Source organism: Diabrotica virgifera, chromosome 3 (assembly GCF_917563875.1).
Source record: "Diabrotica virgifera virgifera chromosome 3, PGI_DIABVI_V3a".
Lineage (NCBI taxonomy): Eukaryota > Metazoa > Arthropoda > Insecta > Coleoptera > Chrysomelidae > Diabrotica > Diabrotica virgifera.
In genome coordinates this window covers 257,472,943-257,494,686 of record NC_065445.1, presented here as the reverse complement: position 1 = coordinate 257,494,686, position 21,744 = coordinate 257,472,943, and the positions used below count along the sequence as shown (strand labels likewise).

Below are 21,744 nucleotides of genomic sequence, written 5' to 3'. Positions count from 1 at the left end.
TACCGCCGTATCAGTCGTATCAATTATACGGGGCCCCCGACGTACAGGGGCCCCAACGTGGCATGTCGAAGCAAAATTCCATTTAAAAAAATTGAACAAAATATTGAATTATTTCAAATGCTTTGAAACAGTGTATATTATTTGGATATCGACACTTTCGTGTAACGGATTCTTTATCTATAATATAAACTATATATTATGTACAGGTGCCTATCTATTTTCTGCCTCTCCCCGTTCTATAACAACAGAGCTTTTTTGCGTTCAAGCTACTCTTTATTGTCTATTCACTGTTGGCTGCATGTGAGACATTTTATAATACCGCCAAATTGCAATACATATTTGTAATCGCTTTACCTTTGAATATTTGAAACACTGTATTGTTTGCGTATATTTTCGTGCAATCTGTTCTTTATTTATAAATTATTGTGTTTAAGTAGGTATATATATTTGCCGGTCGCTCGCCGTTAAAGAACAGACCTTCTTTGTTTCATTCACCCCAAGCTTGAAAAAACTGAATCTGTTTTCAAACAATGAGTCTTAACAATTCAAAACTATTTTTCGACTTTGGTTGATTAATAGTTTATTTGGTTTATTATTGTTATCTGTATTTGGGTGTTATACTCAGAACTTATTAGTTCCTAAGGTTGTATTATGCAATTTAAATTTTGCAATATACAGGGTGTTTAATTAATAATTGGAAATATTTTCTGTACATACCTGGGCTCAAAATATAGTTTAACCCAAATCATCTAGTCCGAAAATGCTTCCTAAAGGAGCTAGAGCTCTTTGAAGAAGGCATCTTGTAATTAGTTTTTTTAAATACCTCCAGAACTTTTCTATTTATTTATTACTAGAATACCTCACAATTTCATAATCCAGTGTCAAAAAGCCTTAGAAGGTAAAGACAAAATAGTTACCTATGCGATAAAATTACCGTTGCCTTACACAAAACGGACGCCTATGGGCGGTACTAGAAATTCGCAATTTTCGCTTTTCTAAATTTTAGAAAAGCGAAAATTGCGAATTTCTAGTACCGCCCATAGGCGTCCGTTTTGTGTATTGCAACGGTAATTTTATCGCATAGGTAACTATTTTGTCTTTACCTTCTAAGGCTTTTTGACACTGGATTATGAAATTGTGAGGTATTCTAGTAATAAAATATACTCCTGCTTTAAGTCGGTAGGATACACCGTTTTCTAGATATGCCGATTTAAAAATTTTGTGTTTTTTTAATTTAAGAAAAAGCTATGAAAAATTTTCAAAAAAAACTATGAAAAAAAAACTGGTATATTTATTCCAGAGATGAATCGATTTCATCGATTGTGAATTTCTAGTACCTGTCATATGCGTCCGTTTTGGGTAGGTCAACTGTTATTTTATCGCATTATTTTTGTCTTTAATTTTGAAGCATTTTTGACACTAGATGACATTATTAAATTATAAGGTATTCTAGTACTAAAAGTTACTCTTGCTCTTCTTCTTCTTAGGGTGCCTGTCCATTCCGAACGTTGGCGATCATTCTGGCTATGATGATTTTGTTGGTTACTAGACGGAATAGTTGTGTTGAGGTCTTTCTATACCATGCTCTCAAGTTAGAAAGCCAGGATATTCTTCTTCGTCCTGGGGTCCTTTCCTTCAATTTTACCTTGTAAAATGCATTGGAGTAGACTCTTGCTCTAAGTCGGTAAAATACACCGTTTTTCGTTTTTGCTAAAATAACCGTTGCCCTACGCAAAGGGGACGCATATGACCAGTACTAGAAATTGCAATTTATGAAATCGATTTGTCTCTGGAAGATAAATAGACGTACCAGTTTTCGTTTTTCTAAATAGAAGTGTACTAGAGGTATTTAAAAATCTAATTAAAAGACATCATTTTCAAAGAACTCCAGTTCCTTTAGGAAGCATTTTCGGAGTAGGTGATTTGGGTTAAGCCTTATATTTTGAGCCCAGGTATCCAGTTAAAATATTTCCAATTATTAATGAAACACCCTGTATTGTTTTGTTTTATTTCATTATCTTTTGCTTTGTAATAATATTGACGATTTATGTAATTTCAGTAAACTGTATTTAATTTGTTATTGTTTTTTTCCTACTCTTTGTAAGCTTTATCCATAAAATTGTAAAATTTTCAGTGACAATAAAACATATTTCTATTCTATACTGCGATGCAGAAGTTAGGGATATAGAAAATTATGCTCATTTTCATAGTTGATTTTTTCTTGAACATTTTAACGGATTCTGCTATTTTTTTTTAACATTCGAGAATTTTCTTTCGTATTTAGACAGTTGTGCAAAGGTTTACTCAAACTTTTTTTTTGTATTTATACCGGGTGGAAGAAATGAAGTGTTTTTCTTACGTTAAGTTTCAGAACCTTTGGGGACAACAAGAAACAAATGTGAGTATACATCGTAAGAATATTGTAGTCTTATGTTTTGTGAACATTTTGACGTTTGAATGTCTCTGACATCTTTAGAAACAAAGAAAATATACGGTTTTGTAGTTTAACATATATTTTTACCGAAACAAAAGTTTGAGACATATTTTAGGGAGGAAAACGTACAAAGATACATCGAAATTATGTTGTAGTATTACATATATATCTTGTGAACATGTTATTTTTTAATTTCTCTTATATCTTTAATAACAAAGAAACGAACGGGTTTACTCTTTAATATATGTTTTAATTGATGAAATTCGATAAATGAGGTGGCCATTTCTTATCATACCACTAACTTGAAATGATTTCCTATATATACCTAGTTGGACAGAAACAGAGTGTTCAAATAAAAAAATAGGTGTAGACAATGTACCACTCGCTATTTAAAAAGCCTCCACCTAGACAACAAATATGTACTTACTGTCAAGGAAATTCTACCCCAAAACATCACAGACCCTCCATTAAACAATCTCGTCTCTCTTAAATTGCGCTGGTCATACCGCTTAACTGGTCGACAAATATCTCTTATATGTGTAGAGAAGAACTGTTTACGTTATGTGCTTTTCTGTTTTTAAAGTTTTGTTAACTGTTATTTTTTATTGTTAATTTAGTTTTGTTTCAGTTAAAAAACACATTATGTTAAAGAGTAAAACCACCTATTTTCTTTGTTTCTAAGGATATCAGGGAGATTCAAAAAACAAAATGTCCACAAAACATAGGACTACAATACGATCCGATGTATACTCACATTTGTACCTCGTCCTCCCTACAGGGTGTCTCAAACTTAACGTAAGAAAAACATTTCATTTCTTTCACCCGGTATAACTAGAAAAACGAAGTTTGAGTAAACCTTTGAACAACTGTTTAAATATTAAAGAAAAATCTAAAAATAAAAAAAATAGCGGAATCCATTAATCTGTTAACAAAAAAATAAATTTTGAAAATGAGCACATCTTCAAAATGAGCACATTCTCTATATCTCTAACTTATGTCTGGCAGTCGGGCAGTGTATTCTATACAAGTGTTTTTGCTTCTTTTGTTAAAAATTTTTTTAGCATATGTCAAATCAGTGGTGAAAAAGAGCCCCGCTACAAACTTTAATATAGGGCCCCTGTGGGGCTAGCTACGCCACTGAGTGAGAGCTATCTCAAAAACGTCAGCTACTTAAGGACTATTCGTAACTTGAATATATTAGATTTAAGCCACAAATATTGGTGTACTAAAAAAACCCCCATACACGTTGAAAGCTATAGGAAATTGACAATGTATGAACACCAAATGTACAAAAATAAAATATCTCCATTTTACACTAAACCTCCTGAAACTCTCTTTTCCAAGATAATACAAACAAATTACATGGATTCAAACCTTCCAGGCAGTATTATCAACAAAATAATTAAAGACAGGTGGCCTATGTTTCAATATATTTTTACTGACGGCTCCAAAATTCAAAATAAAACCGGAAGTACCGGAAAACCGAATATATCACTGGAATTCTGAATACAAAGAATCATGCCGATTACCTAATGAAGCTTCAATATATGCTGCCGAATTATCAGCTTTATTACTTGCGTTAAAATATATAGCCTCTGTTGGTATGGACAATTATATCATTTTCACCGATTGCAGAAGTATTGTGGACAAACTCACTTCTATCCTATCGACAAAAAGTCTAAACCACATTGAGATAGAAATTAAGAGTCTATATTATGATATTACTTCCTCGGGCAGTTCAATTATTATTTGTTGGGTTAGAGGACATTCTGGAATATTTGGAAATGAAGAAGGCGACAAATTAGCTAAATCTGCAGCTTTAACCAAACGAAACATAAACAACATACTTCTACCAGTAACCGATATAGATAATATCAGTAAAAACCATTGCAAACAAAATAGGCAACGTGTATATAACCAAAGTACAACGGGAATAAATTTTAGAAATTGCTAACCACCAATTCCCAATGAAAGATGGTTTAAACAAGAATCAAATAGGCTATTTATAAAAACAATAAACAAAATGAGGTCAAATCACGCACTAACCCCAGCATACAAACACAGCATAGGTATCAGTGATAACCCATATTGCGCCTGTGGTGGAATGGAAGATCTACAGCACCTCATATTGGAGTGTTGACAGTACAGACAAAATATTAAAGTAATGTATGAAAAGTTAATTGATCTAAATTGTCCTTTACCTGTCAATTTAAACGAAATTCTTTTTCCAAAAAATAAGCAGACGTTACAATGTCTTTACGAATATGTAACGTCCTGTAAATTTAAATTTTAAATTGGCTTAGATAATAAAATTAAAAATTGTAAAAACATCACACAAAATTAAAAAATGTATCCATTAATATATTATAACACCCTGTAAATTTAGATAATAAGTAGGCTTAGATATTAACTTAAAATTGTTATTGTAATACCATACAAAAAAAAAAACAAATAGTCTGGCTAATTAGCTATGTAAAAGCCATTAATTAAAAAAAAACTTTGACACCATGTATTTCGGTGATTATCAACTTTCGTACTAAGGTAAGTTAGTTTAAATCGACCTATTTTAATCTCAGAAATCTAAGGTTAAGCTATGGCCTATTCATTACCAAACACCCTCTGTATAATTAGGCTGACCACTTTTTCTAATGAAACGTTACATGAATTTTATAATTCTTTATGTAATCCCGCAACTGAGCCATTAAAAAACCCTTAAGCAAATATTATTTTTTTTAAATATCCAATTTAAGCTCTCCGTATCCTTTGTCAACAAAGAACGTCAGAGAGATAATAAATCAGGGATTAACTCGAGCTTATTACGAATCCCAAAAACCGCAAACAATATCTGTGAAAGCATGAGCTTTTTCTGCCGCAGGAACTTAAATATATCTTTCCGGAGATTTGTCCTCGTAAATAAATGATTTCATAAAATTTACTCAGTGGGGATTATTATGCAGTATTCTTGAATAAATAGAATTTTCGTAATAAACAGTAAATAAGTAAAATGCAGGTCCATGTTCAAAATATGTAATTGTATAGACGAAAATCCTCCGGAATGATGCTGACAATAATATAAAAAAAGAATGTGTGTGTACTTTGTACGCACGTAAGAAGTTATACTTCTATTATAATATAATTTCAACGAAATAAATATACCTACTTAACAGTTACAATACAAAAAATTAACAATAATTACCAAAAATGAACCAAAACTTAACAGTGCCAAATATTAAAAAAAAAAGAAAAAAATATGAATCGTCCGGGATTTGAACCCGCAATCTCGCGATTTTTTGATCTCTGGTCCAATGCTCTACCAACAAGGCCATCAAGCCGCATGCTAGTTACCTTTCAGATATACATAATTGTACATCACGGTGACAAGTGAAATATAAAAATAGATGTTTTATTATTTTACGCCCAAGGAAGACAAATCCAAAGACACAAAATTATAATAAAAAACCTTTTAAACCACCTTTTTCAAATTGCGCAAGTTGTATTATTAATATTAATGTTAATAAATGAAATATAAATATTTTGACGTTTCAAAATTTGACAATTCACTTTTAACTGCAGTGCCTTAAAATTTTTAAAGCACTAGTGCCTTAAAGTACCATTTTTAACGCTCCTATGGAGTCCTAAAAATTGCATTTTTAACACGTTTGTAGAAAAATATATTTAAAAACACTAATATATTCTTTCCACACCTTTTCTGGACTGAGACATACATAAATTAAAACATTTTGAAGTATAACTTCAAAAATATAATATGAAAACTATTTAAAAAGGCAGTATAACTATTAACTAACCTTTGTTGTTTCTCTTCCCACAAATTTTAAAACGCAACAACCATACATAACCAAACCGTCAACCGTCCAAACCACAGCTGCGCTACAGCTGCCATATTGGATAATTTTTGACATGTCATTTCAACATCCAATCAGAACAAAGTTATAATGCGCATGCGCCGGGATCGTAGGTTTTAACATATAAAAATTCACCCTCATATCGAGCGTAAAGAAGTATAACTTCAAAAATAAAATAGTTCATATAGACCACCGATTAAAAGTAGAGTAGGTAAAATGCTGTGATAAATTAAGAAAACTTACTTATTACTTACTTACTTCGTGTCGTTACTACTAATCTGTTTTGAGATGGATGTTGAGAGGTGCAGAATTTTGCAGAAATTTGTTGAAAATAACTCATAATAATAATTGAGTTATCCTCCCACTCAAAAAGGTCCGGAACATTGTTAAATAATCAAAATGTCAAAAATAAAGGAAAAATTCGGTTTTTTTCATCGTTTTTTGATTATAACTTTAAAAGTAAAATTTAATAAAAAATTGTTGTCTTGGTAAAAGGCATATTAGTTTAAAAAGCCCCTATAGGACTACAAACATGGAAACAAAACGTTTTCGCTTTGACCTTTGTATTTTTTGGTTGGCTCACCATGTTCTTGTAACACTGATGATGCTCTTGTTACAGAGCGAAAACGTTTTGTTTCCATGTTTGTAGCCCTATAGGGGCTTTTTAAACTATATACCTTTTATCAAGACAAATCTACCAAAATCAAATAAAAAATTTTATTTGTAATTTACATTATTAAATTTTACTTGTAATTAATGGTATAGAGCCAGCTACAGGAAATTTTTCATTGTGGATAACTTTAAAAGTTTTATTTCCGAGAAAAGTTGCAATAACATAAAAGTTGCGTAAACAAATTTCCTACAAGATAGGGTTGGTTCAAATTTTTAAAAATTGTCACCCTTGTTGCAAAATAGCAATAATTGCAAAAAAAACCAAGTATTCGCATTTCACTTTTTTCAACCATTTATGCTACAATTAGAACCTTCATATTTCAACCAGAAAAACATTATGATATAATAAAACAATACTGTAAATTTTATTAAAATCGGTTCAATAGATTTTGCAAAATAATTTTGCAATCCAGCTTTCGCAAAAAATGCAATTTTTCAAAATTTTGCAGGACTGAAAATAAAGCAGATAGCAAGTTGAAATTTTTTTTGCATATAGAAGAACAGTGTACCTTTTATTTGCAATTTGCAAAATTAAAATCGGTTAATTAGCGCGGCGTCAGGAATTTTTTTATATAAATATTAATTTTTGGTGCTACGCGCAAGATAGCGGATACGTTTGCTCTGACTGGGCATTCCAATGACCTGTCAAAAATTATCGAATATTGCGGCTATGAACAAACAAATGTGTTGTTGTTAATAATTATTAAGTTGGTGTTTTAGTTTTTATTGTTGTGAGAACAGAGACAAATGTAAGTTTATACTTGTAGTGACTTTTTAAGTCACTGCAAATATACAAATAGTTTCTAATTGCAGCATGTACTTAAGTGTTAAATATTTTAGTATTGTAATAAAAATTATATATTCTATTTTGAAAATGTAAAATGTTCGATTTACACAATTTGATTTCCAACATTTCTACCAATCTTTATCTAATATATTATTTTCTTACTCTATATTTTGTTGTAGGTATTTTAATATTTTAATTCCCCAAAAATCAAATTACTACAATAAGTAATAATAATAATAACTAGCTGTAATTTCATACACATTTTTTACATAATTTAATCATTATTTTCATTTATTAACGAAAAAAAAAATTTGTACTTTAATTTTTGTTTTTTTTTAATTTGTTAAAAAAATTGTTTAAACAATTGCATATGTTTAAAAATAATAAACTTTTATTCTCTAAGTTAAAATATATGAACAGTGTTGCTAAGTGTTGCTAAAAAAGTATTACATATTTCAAAGGACAGAGTATGTGTTTTTCTTTTGCAATCAACAAATTTATTTATTTATATCGAAATGTACTAAAAATTAAAATTTGTCAATACGTTATTGTGATTTTCGATTCGAATTACATCGGTTTAAAAAAAATGATAAAATCGCTTCACTAGAATCCAACGTAATGCAATTTTTTTTATTTTTCCATTTTGACAGTTAGATTTAATTTTTTTTAAGGTGTTTGTGATTTTAAAACATTATGAAAGTTTGTACATAGAAAGAGCTTCAAATGACAAACATTTTGGCGCAAGAAAAATTCACCTATTGTTTATACTTTTGTTGTAAATGGCGCTTAACTTTGAAAGTCTGTATCTCGGAAACTGCCGAACATAGCCTAACTGTTTTTTTAAGAATCGTTTTTCAAATACCTTTCCAATGAGCTTTTATAAATTTAGTTTGATTGCGTAGTTTAAAAGATATTTTATTTGTTTATAAGCAATAAAATTAATGTTTATTTAAAAAAAATTCTGACACCGTGCTAATTAACCGATTTTAATTTTGCAAATTGCAAATGAAAGGTAGTGTTCTTCTATCTGTAAGAAAAAATGTCAACTTGCTATCTGTTTTATTTTCAGTCAAAAAAGTCTGGATTGCAAAATTATTTTGCAAAATCAATTGAACCGATCATAATGGAATTTACAGTATTGTTTTATTATATCATAAAGTTTTTCTGGGTAAAATATGAAGGTCCTAAGTGTAGCATAAATTAGCAAGAAATTAAAAGCCGTATAGAGATAGCAAGGGTAAAGTTTGTGAAAATGAAACATCTATTATGTAGTAGACACCTAGCAATGAATCTAAGGATAAGGTTGTTGCGCTGCTACGTTTTTACAGCTTTGCTCTATGGATCTGAGGCCTGGACATTAAAGCAATTAGATATTATGAAATTGGAAGCTTTTTTAGCGTTGTTGTTATCGAAGAATGCTACAAAAATTATAGGTAGACAAAATTAGCAATATTAAAGTTCTTGATAGGGTTAATAAGAGGGAAGAAATTATACAGACAGTTAGAGGCGGAAGCTTGAATATTTCGGTCATATAGTAAGAGGTCCTCGTCATAGTCAGCTGCGTTTAATTGTAGAGGGCAAAATAAAAGTTAAAAAAATGTAGGAAGAAGACGAACCTCCTTGTTACGAAATCTAAGGAAATGGTTTAGTCTGAGCTCTAACCAACTATTTAGATCTGCTGTAAGTAAAATAAGAATTGCCACGTTGATGTCCAACATTGGATAGAAGATGGAACCTTAAGAAGAAGAAGTGGTGCAGAGGCACCTTGTCTTATGTGAGAGTAAGCAAATTATTGAGGTGTTTCAGAGAAATATCTAATATTTAGTGAAAACATAGCTGAAATAAATTTCTCAAGAGAATTTAGTCTCCTTATGGACACTCACCTTTAGTGGAACAAAAAGTGAATTAGAATGAACTTAAAATGCACTCATCTCATAACTAACCAACGACAAGTTCTTCTTCTTCTTCTTCTTTTTCTTTTATATAGGCAGTACTGCTTGTTTTTCTTCAACGGTGCCTTTCATTCTGTCCCTAAATTGTCTTTCCATCTTTTCCTTGGGCGTCCTATACTTCTTCTGCCTAACGGTGACGTGTCCCTGGCTATTTTTACTATCCTTGATTCAAACATCCTGCTTATGTGTTGATTCCACTCTTTTTTTTCTGTTCTCTACCCAGGTATTTATATTGTGTACCCCACATATGCGTCTAATTTCCTCACTTCTTACCCTGTCCTGTAGTCCTTTTCCAGCAATTCTTCTTAAGATCTTCATTTCGTTGGTCTCCAGATGTCTTTGGACATCTTTTGGCATCCGGCCGTTCTATTGGCTTTAATTATTTGGTCATTTACTTCTTCTTCGATATTGTTGTCGGCTGATAGATTAATTCCCAGGTATTTGAAAGTTATTACTTGTTGCATAATTTGATTGTCTAACTCCAATTTGCGTCTTATTGGTTCTTTGGATATTATTAAGCTTTTTGTTTTTTGGGCGGATATTTTCATATTCATTTCTTTTGCGTTAATTGTGAATTCGTGCAGTAATCTTTGTAGGTCGTCTTCGCACTATGCTACAACACGTCAAGTCAAGTTTTAAGCAGTTTTTTTTAAATAATTCCTGCAAACGAGGCCTTATCAAAAATTTTCTTAATTTTTGTTGACACATTCTCTCATACAGTTTAATGAAACAAAGCCCGATATGTTTTTTGCTTAGCTAATGTGTTCACGTTCTGCATTCTAAAGCAAGAAACCCATTATGAACAGCCAGCACGGCACAGCCCGGCACAGCCCGGCACGGCACAGGACAGTCCAAATTCATTTGTATAGTTTTAAATGCAACGTAACCCATTATGAACAGCCAGCCCGGCCCGGCACAGGCCAGCACGCAAACGGAACGGCCGAAATTCTCCGAGTAGAATAAAATCCGTTGGAGTCGAACGGCCAGGAACGGCCAGTCGGCGCCAGTGTGTCATAATTGTTATAAAATATTATATTGTTGATTTTTTAATTGAAAGCGCGTTGTTTCTTTTGAAATAATACGGACGAACTTTTAATTGAGAGTGTCAGAGAATACCCATTTTTGTATGATGCATCGGACCCAGGTTATCACGATAGCAAGAAAAAGGACAATGCATAGGTACAAATATCCGAACATTCTGATCAATGGACAGGTACGTACATTATCTTTTAACCATGAATTCGTTTTTTTAACATGATATATTCATTAAAATTGTGTAGTTTATGTCTTTTAAAAACTTTTATTTTACGATAGTTTTTAAAATATATCATAGATGACATGATGCGTTTCTAAAATAAAATTAAAACAATACATAACATTTTTCTCCTATATATTATAGAGATGGGCTAAATTATGGAATAAATTCATTTTCTCTAAAATGGACGGCTTTGGAGAAAAATCCCGAAACACGTCGATTTTTATTTTTAAATTACAATTTTTTGGCATATATTTCATACTAGTGACGTTATCCATCTGAGCGTGATGACGTAATCTATGATTATTTTAAATGGGAATATGGGTCGTGTGGCATCTCATTTGTGGCCAAAAAATACTTTTTTAATTAAATTAATTGACGAAAAAAGAAGAATGTATGCAATTTATTTAACTCAAAATACTTTCTAATGATGTCAGAAAATAGAAAAAAATGTTTATTTGGCAAAAAACATTGCTTTTCGCTTAAATTAAATGTTCAAACTGTCAAGAGGTAGGTGGGAGGCTGTTTGTGATTTAATTTAAGTGAAACGAAATGTTTATTTGTGAAATAAACATTTTTTTCTATTTACTGACAGCAGTACAATGTATTTTGAGTTAAATAAATTACATACATTCTTCTTTTTGCGTCAATTAATGTAATTTAAAAATTATTGTTTTGGCCACCCTGTATAAATAATGATATTATTGTTTATATTACTGAATAGAGGATTGAACACCCTTTCAAATGAGATGCCACACAACCCCTATTCCCATTTAAAAAAATCATCGATTACATCATTAAGCTCAGATGAATGACGTCTCTAGTATGAAATACAGTGGAACCTCGATTATCCGTCAGGGCACCGGACCAAGGGTATGACGGATAATCGAGAAGACGGTTAACAGAACATTAAAAAAATAAAAATCATACTGTTATGGTGACACACAGATATTAACTAATAATTTGTGTGATGTACATTTTTATTTTCGGCTTGCGATTCTAAAAATAGAACTCTAAAAGTATGGTATCATTTATCATTACCTATTTAAATTGAAATTTAATCCAGAGCCCTGAATAAGAACAAAAATTATTTACATAAAAAAATGCGGTGTTGGCATAACTGCACGTGTACATTTCAATGAATTTCGTTTGGCTTATCGCAATGCTCAAACAAAATGAATTGATGACTCAATTTTTACTTGTGTATACAATATAACTTAATGGACCCTGACGGTTAACAGAGGTGACGGATAATCGAGGTTCCACTGTATATGCCAAAAAATTGTAATTTAAAAGTAAAAATAGACCTGTTTTGGTATTTTCTTCCAAAGCCGTCCATTTTAGAGAAAATGAATTTATTCGATAATTTAGCCCCTCTCTGTATATATTTTATTAATAAAAATACATTATCATTTATGGCAAATGATCATTTTTCCGGTGCCGTGCCGCGCTGGCCGTTACAAATGGGTTTTTGGACGGGCCGGCCTGTGCTGTGCCGTGCCGGGCTGTGCCGTGCTGGCCGTTCATAATGGGTTTCTTGCTTTAGCAGATGGCCGATTATAATACTACAACAATGTGCTTACGGTGGGTGGTCATTGTATCGTCTACTGTGACGTCATATTATGTACTGATAAGGTTAGTGTTTAGATAACAAACGTGAGATCGAGTCCCTATAAAAATGGTTACAGGGCGAGCACAATTGCAAGTTAACGGAAATCATTTTTACAAAGTTATTTTGTACATTTTATTATTTATTATTTATTTATATACAACACCAAGGGATGTAAACAATGTAAACGAAGAAATAGATATGATAACACAAGCCCAAGCCAAGAAAAGTTCGGCCCCACAACAAGAAAAAGAAAAAAACGGTAAAGAAACGAAACAAAGAATAGAAGATCGTAAAGTAGGTAACGAAACGTTGGGCAAATCTTGACCCTTAAAGCTTTTTTTAACATCCAATGTTTATTGCATATTTATGTCTCATTACTAAAGACCGGATTATATGTTCCTGATTTGACTGAAATATGTGCATATATATGTCTGAAATATGAGTAAAATATGTTGAAAATATTCCCTAAAAGTTTAAAATATGTTCCAAATATGTGGAATATGTGAAAAACATTTTAAAGTAACAAGAAAATATGCATTAAAAAATGTATAAAAGTTTTATTAAATAACGGTAAGTACATATATTGACAAAATTAACCTAAATATACGAATGTATACCTATTTAGTACCTATTACTATTACTTACGTTTCTACATTTTATTCCTTCTTATAAAAACAATTCACAATCAAATGTTTTTAAATATTTTCAATAGTAAAATTATGCCGCCTATCCGTTAGTAGTAATTTGTATGTTGAAAATCTTTGTTCAACATCAACTGATGTGATTGGTGCAAACATTAACAATCTCCGCATTTAAATTGGTATTGACATCAAAATCGCCACAAATAATTTGGTTTGCTTCCTGTAATAATAATTTTAAATCACTATTTTTCTGTAAAGTTTCAATCCATTTTTTATTTATTGATTGTCCAATTCTTCCAGAAACTTCTTCAGCGTTTTCCTTAAATTTCTGAATTAAATTAAGGGACTCTTGTAGTGGAAACGATTCAGTTTCAAGATTGAGGATGGTTTTATAAACAAATTCATAATTCGATTTAATAAAACAAAGCTCATTGTGCAGTGATCTGTTTTCTAAACTTGATTTGCATTTTGAAATCGCACCAATATTTGTTTCTTCAAAACATAAAATTAGTTCTTTTATAGGGAGAAAATGTTCCGCATAAAAACAGGCAGCTTTTAAATATGTTCCCTAACTTGTGATTATAGGCTCCGGTGGCAAAGGAGTATTTGGTAATTTTTCTTTATATATCTGAATCCTTAAAGGCGATTTTACAAATATTTTCTTCACGTTGCTAATTAAACTATTAAATGTAGGAAATGAATTTCGAATTTCTTCCGCCACTCTGTCTAAACCATGCACCAAACACGTCACATGAATTAAATTGGGATATAAAACTTTTAGTTGTTGGTCAGATTTGACCATGTATGACGCAGCATCGGAAACCATAAGCAAGATTTTGTTAGCTGGAACAATGTCGGGAAGGAAAAAGTTCATGAATGCATCATTTATAAACCTAACCATTGTTACATGGTTAACTGTGTCAAGCTGTTTACAGCCAAAAATATGTCAAAATATGCCAAAATATGTTAAAAATATGCCAAAATATGTTAAAAATATGTCAAACGGTCGAAAATATGTTCAAACCATCAAAATATGTTAAAAAACAGAAAATATTCTAAATATGTAAAATTAAATTAGTGTCAAACGCCTTTAATTATCATAATTCGTCCACATCCTGAAGCGTTTGATTGTATCTTTGATGGTTATCGATATGCAAAAAACATATAATCCGGTCTTTACTCATTACAAACAATAAGCAATATGTACAGAGAGAGTCTGTAAAGTGGAATAAATTCAATATCTCAAATACTAATTGTTTTTTTGGAAAATGCTCAGACCCGTCGATTAGTATTTCAAATTGTCCTTTTTGACATTCAATAATAATGTATACAGGGTGTCCCAATTTAGAGATATGACGTCATCGTCGATTTTCTTAAATGGCAACACTGTCATTTTGATAGCTAATTTGATAGGGTTTGTAAAGTTATACATAACTGCAAAATATCAAATTTTTATTCTCTACCATTTACAAGATAATAGAAAATAACAAAGTTATATCTGTTGCAGTTCCGCAATTTTCTTTTAACTTATGGCTCTCCCCGTATAGTTAAAATACTTTCTTGAAAACGTTGGTTGCTCTTAGATGTCGTAAAAAAGGGTCGGGTCTAATGGATGAACTGTTATGAACTATAAATATACGAACTTTTAATTATAACTCGGTTTATGACTATTGGGAACGTGTCGACATCACATCGGTCTAATTATGGTTAACTACGTCGCGGAACGAAAATAATGAAAAATTGGTAATAAACCAATATCGAAGAAGAGACCCCCCTAAAAATGTGTTTATTTAATCCCAGTTAGACGGGACTAAGTGAGTAGTGCACAGTTCGTTGAGCGAAGAAGGTGTTCTTCCTTTGGTAGCAAGGGCTACCCTGCGTCCCATGACGGGATCCAGACATCATCGTTCCTGAGCTAGGAGGTGATGTCCTTGCCAATTACTATAGCAATCCTGCTGCATTGTACGTCCCTGAGAGGAGTTTTTTAAGGTACCAAAACAAGTTTTAAAGTACATTTTACGTTGCTGCGGTATCATCAGATACCCTTTTTTCTCCAAATAACTTTTAACGTCGCGAAGTGCGCGAATTTGCAAAGACATTGGGTCTTTAATCGTATAGACATTCATTTTAAACGTATCTCTATATTTTTCTGTGTTGTATCATATTATAATAATAATTATTGCATGTATTTTATTTAGCATTACACTTTATTGACATATATTATATCCATATATTGATTTTATTGATTTTAATAGGGTGCCTTTCTCGTAATAAACGCTTGTTAATATTTTTCTTTCATTATTATACTCTGGTATCATTGACCTACCGAAATTCGATATTGTTTTGCCCTAATAATTTACGGCCATAAAATTCTTTCTTTAAAAAAGGGGCTGTTTATCGGTATCAGATTCGCTCCAGAGATTTAACGTCTTAGCTGTTTAGAATATTATTAATTATTGTTGTACTTCCTTTACCATATTTTAACAGCTGATTTGGTTTTAGGTCAAGGGAAATATTTATGTAATTTCGTAAAAGGGTTTTTCTTAGCTTTTCATAATTTGTATCTATTTGTCGTAATTGTCAATATATTTGTGTGAATTTATAATTTATTCTTTGTTTCAACATTAAATGTATTTTGAGCTATTTTCTGTTTCATTTTTACTTCATCTTAATTACAATAATACAGTCCACTTGCTTCGTATAATACACATATTAGTGTACACTTAATTCGAAGGGGAAAAACCAGCGTGTTCTAGAGTGAACTTACATATCTAACCCCCCTTCTGGTGGCCTCAAATGTGTATTTAGAGGCCATCTCTGTGCAGAAAGCAACAATATCTGTAATTTGGAAAATATTCAATAATTAAAATACTAACTGTTTTTTTGAAAAATGCTCAGACCCGTCGATTAGTATATCAAATTGTCCTTTTTGACATATAATAATAATGTATACAGGGTGTCCCAATTTAGAGATATGACGTCATCGTTGATTTTCTTAAATGGCAACACTGTCATTTTGATAGTTATTTTGATAGGGTGTGTAAAGTTATACACAACTGCAAAATTTCAAATTTGTATTCTCTACCATTTAGATGATAATAAAAAATAACAAAGTTATGAAAAAGAAGTAATCAACTAATAATTGAATTTAATTATTTCAATAAATTAAGCAAAAACTCATAATGTTGCCCTCAATTATTGTCAAATTGTCAATGGGCAACGTTATGAGCATTTGCTTAATTGAAATAAATAAATTCAATTATTATTTGATTACTTCTTGTTCTTCATAACTTTGTTATTTTTTATTATCTTGTAAATGGTAGGGAATAAAATTTTGAAATTTTTCAGATGTGTATAACTTTACACACGCTATCAAAATAGCTATCAAAATGATAGTGTTGCCATTTAAGAAAATCAACGATGACGTCATATCTCTAAATTGGGACACCCTGTATACATTATTATTATATGTCAAAAATGACAATTTGATATACTAATCGACGGGTCTGAGCATTTTTCAAAAAAACAGTTAGTATTTTAATTATTGAATATATTCCAAATTACAGATATAACTTTGTTATTTTCTATTATCTTGTAAATGGTAGAGAATAAAAATTTGATATTTTGCAGTTATGTATAACTTTACAAACCCTATCAAATTAGCTATCAAAATGACAGTGTTGCCATTTAAGAAAATCGACGATGACGTCATATCTCTAAATTGGGACACCCTGTATACATTTTTATTGAATGTCAAAAAGGACAATTTGAAATACTAATCGACGGGTCTGAGCATTTTCCAAAAAAACAATTAGTATTTGAGATATTGAATTTATTCCACTTTACAGACTCTCTCTGTATAATTTATGTACAATAACATAGTGGGAAGCCGCCCAGTGACGAGCATCCAGGTAAGACATAATAATATGTAATAGTATAAAATTGATCTATGACATAACAATTAATTTAAACATAAGAAAGTTTAATACAGATAAACAACACTGACAACAAATGAGTATTATACGTCTAAAAAAATCGAGAAAATTTAAAAAAAAAACAACAGATTAAAAATGTCTTAAAGGAAAAACAGCTTTAGGTTTAATTCGATTCGGGGCCGCCACCATCGGCTGACCATAGTTTCTGCTTTTCAGCGTCTTCAGAGCCGCCTGTGGTGTTGAAGAGAATAAAAAGGTATCAGTTTTGTTAACGTTAATAGGCGAACAAGCATACAAAACCTTAAGGGATATTTGTGATCCGGTAAAACCAAAAGATAAAACTTATCCAGAAATTTGTAATATCCTAAGAAATCAGTTCACAAGAAGAATGTCGGTGTTTAAAGAGAGGATTGATTTTTATGAAATGAGACAAGCAGAAAATGAGGTAGTTCGACAGTGGTATGCCAGATTAAAAAACCAAGCTAGTAACTGCAAATTTGGTAATTTATTAAATGATGTACTTAAAGACAAGTTTATAACAGGACTAAGGAAGGGCCCTATTTTAGATAGGCTTTGTGAAGAGGAACATTCCATAAAATTTGGAGCCCTGGTGGAGCTAGCGTTAAAGAAGGAAGCAACGCTAAATCAATCGTATGCAACACAAGTACATCGAGTTGAGGAAGTCAAAAGAAGACCTGAAGGCTAGGTTAAGCAGGTGCCAAAAACAAAAGACGGCACAACAGAACGTAATGTTAGATGTAGACATTGTGGACGAGGTGACCATAATTTTGTAATATGTAGATATAGATCTTTTCGCTGTAGGATATGCAATAAGGTAGGGCATTTGGCTCAAGTTTGTCCTCAAAAGACAAATAATTTTGTATCAGTAGAGTCACCTGGTCAAGGTGAGCATCGGAAGGAAGAAATGGATGCAATAGTGTCAGAGGTGGTGAACTATATTGATATGAATTATGTGAGTAATGAATATGTTAAGCCATCTAAAATAGAATTAATTATAAATAATAAACCTCTACTAATGGAGTTGGACTCTGATGCAGGTATTTCGGTAATACCGGAACAAATTTTTATGAATAAATTTGATACTAACACAATCCATCCAACACAAATTAGGTTGAAATGTTATGATGGTTCAATAATTAGGCCAAAAGGTGAATTTTTAGCTAAGTTAAGTATGGGAATAAGGTACATGATTGCAAATTTGTTGTTGTTAAAAATGGTACAACTCCATTAGTAGGCAGGGATCTAATGAAACTTTTTGATTTACAAGTAGTATTTGATAAAGACATATATAAAATAGATATAAATGATTTGAATAAACTTTTTAGGAACTATGAAGGTTTATTTGTAGATGAGCTAGCTTGTTACAAGTATGAAAAGATTGAACTAAAGGTTGAAGCGGGGGTTAAACCTATTTTTCATAAGCCAAGACCAGTGCCTTTTCTTTTTAAGGAGCAAATTGATAAAGAATTAGATGAATTAGTAGAAAAGCGGGTAATTTCATTATAGATAATGCGGATTGGGTACACCTCTTGTGCCTGTCATAAAAGAGAGTGGACAAATTCGTTTGTGTGCAGACTACGAGATAACAATAAATAGATTTTTAGAGGACTTTAAACATCCTTTACCGCGAATTGAAGAACTTTTTGTGACTCTCCAAGGTGGCGAGTATTTCACAAAACTAGATTTGAAAAACGCATACAATCAATTAGAAGTGAGTGATAAAACGAAATTGTTGTTATCTTGGAGTACTCATAGGGGTATTTATCAACTTCATAGGCTCCCCTATGGCACCAAACCAGCATGTGCCATTTTTCAAAAAACTATAGAAAAGGTATTACAACGAGCCAGTGGAACTATAAATTTTATGGATGACATTGTAGTCACAGGGAAGGATAGAGGAGAACACTTAAAAAATTTGGAGGATGTATTTAGTAGGCTCTATAAGGTTGGTTTCAGACTTAATTTAAGAAAGTGTAAGTTTTTTGAGCCTGAAATTAGATATTTAGGACATGTTATTAATAAAAATGGTCTTCATACAGATCCAGGAGAGGTTAAAGCCATAGTAGAGGTTCCTCGACCTACCAACGTAACAGAAATTAAGGCTTTTGTGGGAATGATTAACTATTATGCTTATGCTCGTTTTCTCCCTAAATTGTCAATATTGTTAAGTCCATTATATAACTTGTTGAAGGCAAATACACCATTTAGATGGTCAAGAGAGTGTGAGAAATCTTTTAAACAAGCTAAAGAGGCTATATTATCAGGCCAGACGTTAGCATATCCTGCGAAACCAATTAAATTGGTTTCTGACAGTTCAAATAAGGGACTGGGATGTGTGCTTTTACATATTTACTCAGATGGGTCAGAGAAACCCATTAGTTTCGCTTCAAGATTATTAAGTAAAACAGGATCTAATTATTCAGTTATCCACAAAGAAGCTCTTGTAATATTTTGGGGGTCAAAAAGTTTTATCAATATTTGATGGGAAACAAGTTTGTTTTATGTTCAGATCACAAACCTCTTCAGGCAATTTTTGGGGAACACAAAGGAATACCACAAATGGCTGTGGGGCGTCTTCAAAGATGGGCTTTTTTCTTAAGCGGATTTAATTACAGGTTTCAACATGTGAAGGGAAGTCAAAATGGGGGAGCAGATGGGCTCTCAAGGCTTCCTTTAGCTTCAGAGGGGGAAAATGACACGGCACAAGATTATTTTCATTTTTTGGTAGAAGACAAGGTACCAGTAAGTGCTGAGATATTAGTTCGAGAAACACGAGTAGATAGAAACTTAGCGAAGGTATATAGGTATGTAAGGGAAGGTTGGCCAGACGAAGTAGAAGAAGATTTACGGCCTTTTAAGAGGAAACATCTTGAATTAAGTCTAGATAATGGTATGTTAATGTGGGGATTTAGGGTAATTGTACCGGAAAGGATAAGGAAGCAGTTATTAGAGGAAATACATGGGGTACACAATGGAATGGTTAAGAGGAAGACAATTGCTAGACAGTATTTTTGGTGGCCACATCTGGATGAAGAAATTGAGGATTATGTAAAGAGTTGTGGAGCATGTATGACAAACGCAAGCAATCCAAATAAGACAGTATAGGACCAGTCAGAGGAAAGATTTTTTGATCATAACAGACTCATTTTCAAAGTGGCCGGAAGTGTATATCATGGATAAAACAGATACCACAGCAACACTGCAAAGACTAAGAGATTGCTTTGCTAGGTATGGGTTGCCAAATACTATAATATCGGATAATGGGCCCCAGTTGGTTAGTGAAGAATTTGAAACATTTTGTAAAACGAATGGCACCATACATACAACGTCTGCTCCATATCATCCAGCAACTAATGGAGCTGCTGAAAACAGTGTAAAAACCTTTAAAAATGCCCTGAACAAGTTATTAATGGATAAAACTTCTGATTCAAAAGATTTATGGGTGCTTATAAGTAAATATTTGTTTTCATATACAAATACAGTTTGCACTACGGTGGAGACTCCTTCACAACTAATGTTTGGTAGACATATTAAGACCCGCTTAGATTTTATGACTAGCTCTGCTAGAGAAAGGGCTAGGTTGAACCAGATTAAACATCACCATGGGGGTAGACAGGTAGTATTTGAAGAAGGGGAATTAGTTTATACGAAAGATTATATAAATTTAAATAAACCTTCATGGGTCCAAGCTATAATTGTCTCAAATCTGGGCTAGTTAACTTATATCTGTAAGCCAGTTACAAATAGTAATTAATTATGGAAAAGAGATGCAGATCAAATTATTAAGGTAGGGAAATTGTATGATGAAGTTAAACTTGATGTGGATAGGGAGACAGTTGTAGACAGACAGGAATTTCAGGGTAATACTCAAAATGTAACTGGCTATCCGATATGGACTGGTATAGTAGGCGATACAAACAAACCTGATAGTTATAATAAGAGTATGTAATACTATAAGTCAAGAGACTGATGTAGTGGGAGTGTCGGGAGTGCAAACAGTTAGTTCGAAACCACTAGAGAGTGACGCGAGTGCATGTAATCCTAATGCTAATGTAAACCGGGCTAGCTCTATACAGCCTGGTGCTCTTAAGGTTAGCTGTCCAGTAGTTTCCACAAGACCTTATCGTATTATAAAACCTCCTGAAAGACTTGATTTATAATGTTCTAATTTAAGGATGGAGAGGTGTAATATAGTGGTAACTAGTGGGCTGGTAACCCTTGTAGGTTAAGGCAGTCGTTGGGCAGACAATATATTCTATGTCACCTGTCTGCCCTGTCATATAGAATTAAGGGTTGAAGTCAACCTCATTGTAAGATCATGTAAGGAAAACGTTTATATAGCACGTTTATAAAGTAAAGTATTTACACAGATAAGTCTTAATATATTACATGGATAATGGGTGAATACATTTTTATTAGATTGGATTGATGAACTATAGCCTATTCCACGAATATACTACTGTTTTGGATTATCGCGACAACTAATATTTTAGTGTGCAACATAAGAAGTACGAAAGTAAATTGCTCTAATAATAATTATTCTAAGAAACAACAATGTAATTTCCTTTCGCA

The 21,744-nt window shown here is 32.1% G+C and overlaps 1 protein-coding gene across 2 annotated transcripts in view; it reads left to right on the top strand.

Annotated features, from left to right (window-relative positions):
- The window catches only part of LOC114329669 (breast cancer anti-estrogen resistance protein 3 homolog), a 288,951-nt gene that overhangs the window by 64,234 nt on the left and 202,973 nt on the right, over positions 1–21,744 (top strand). The gene's annotated exons all lie outside the window — the stretch shown is intronic.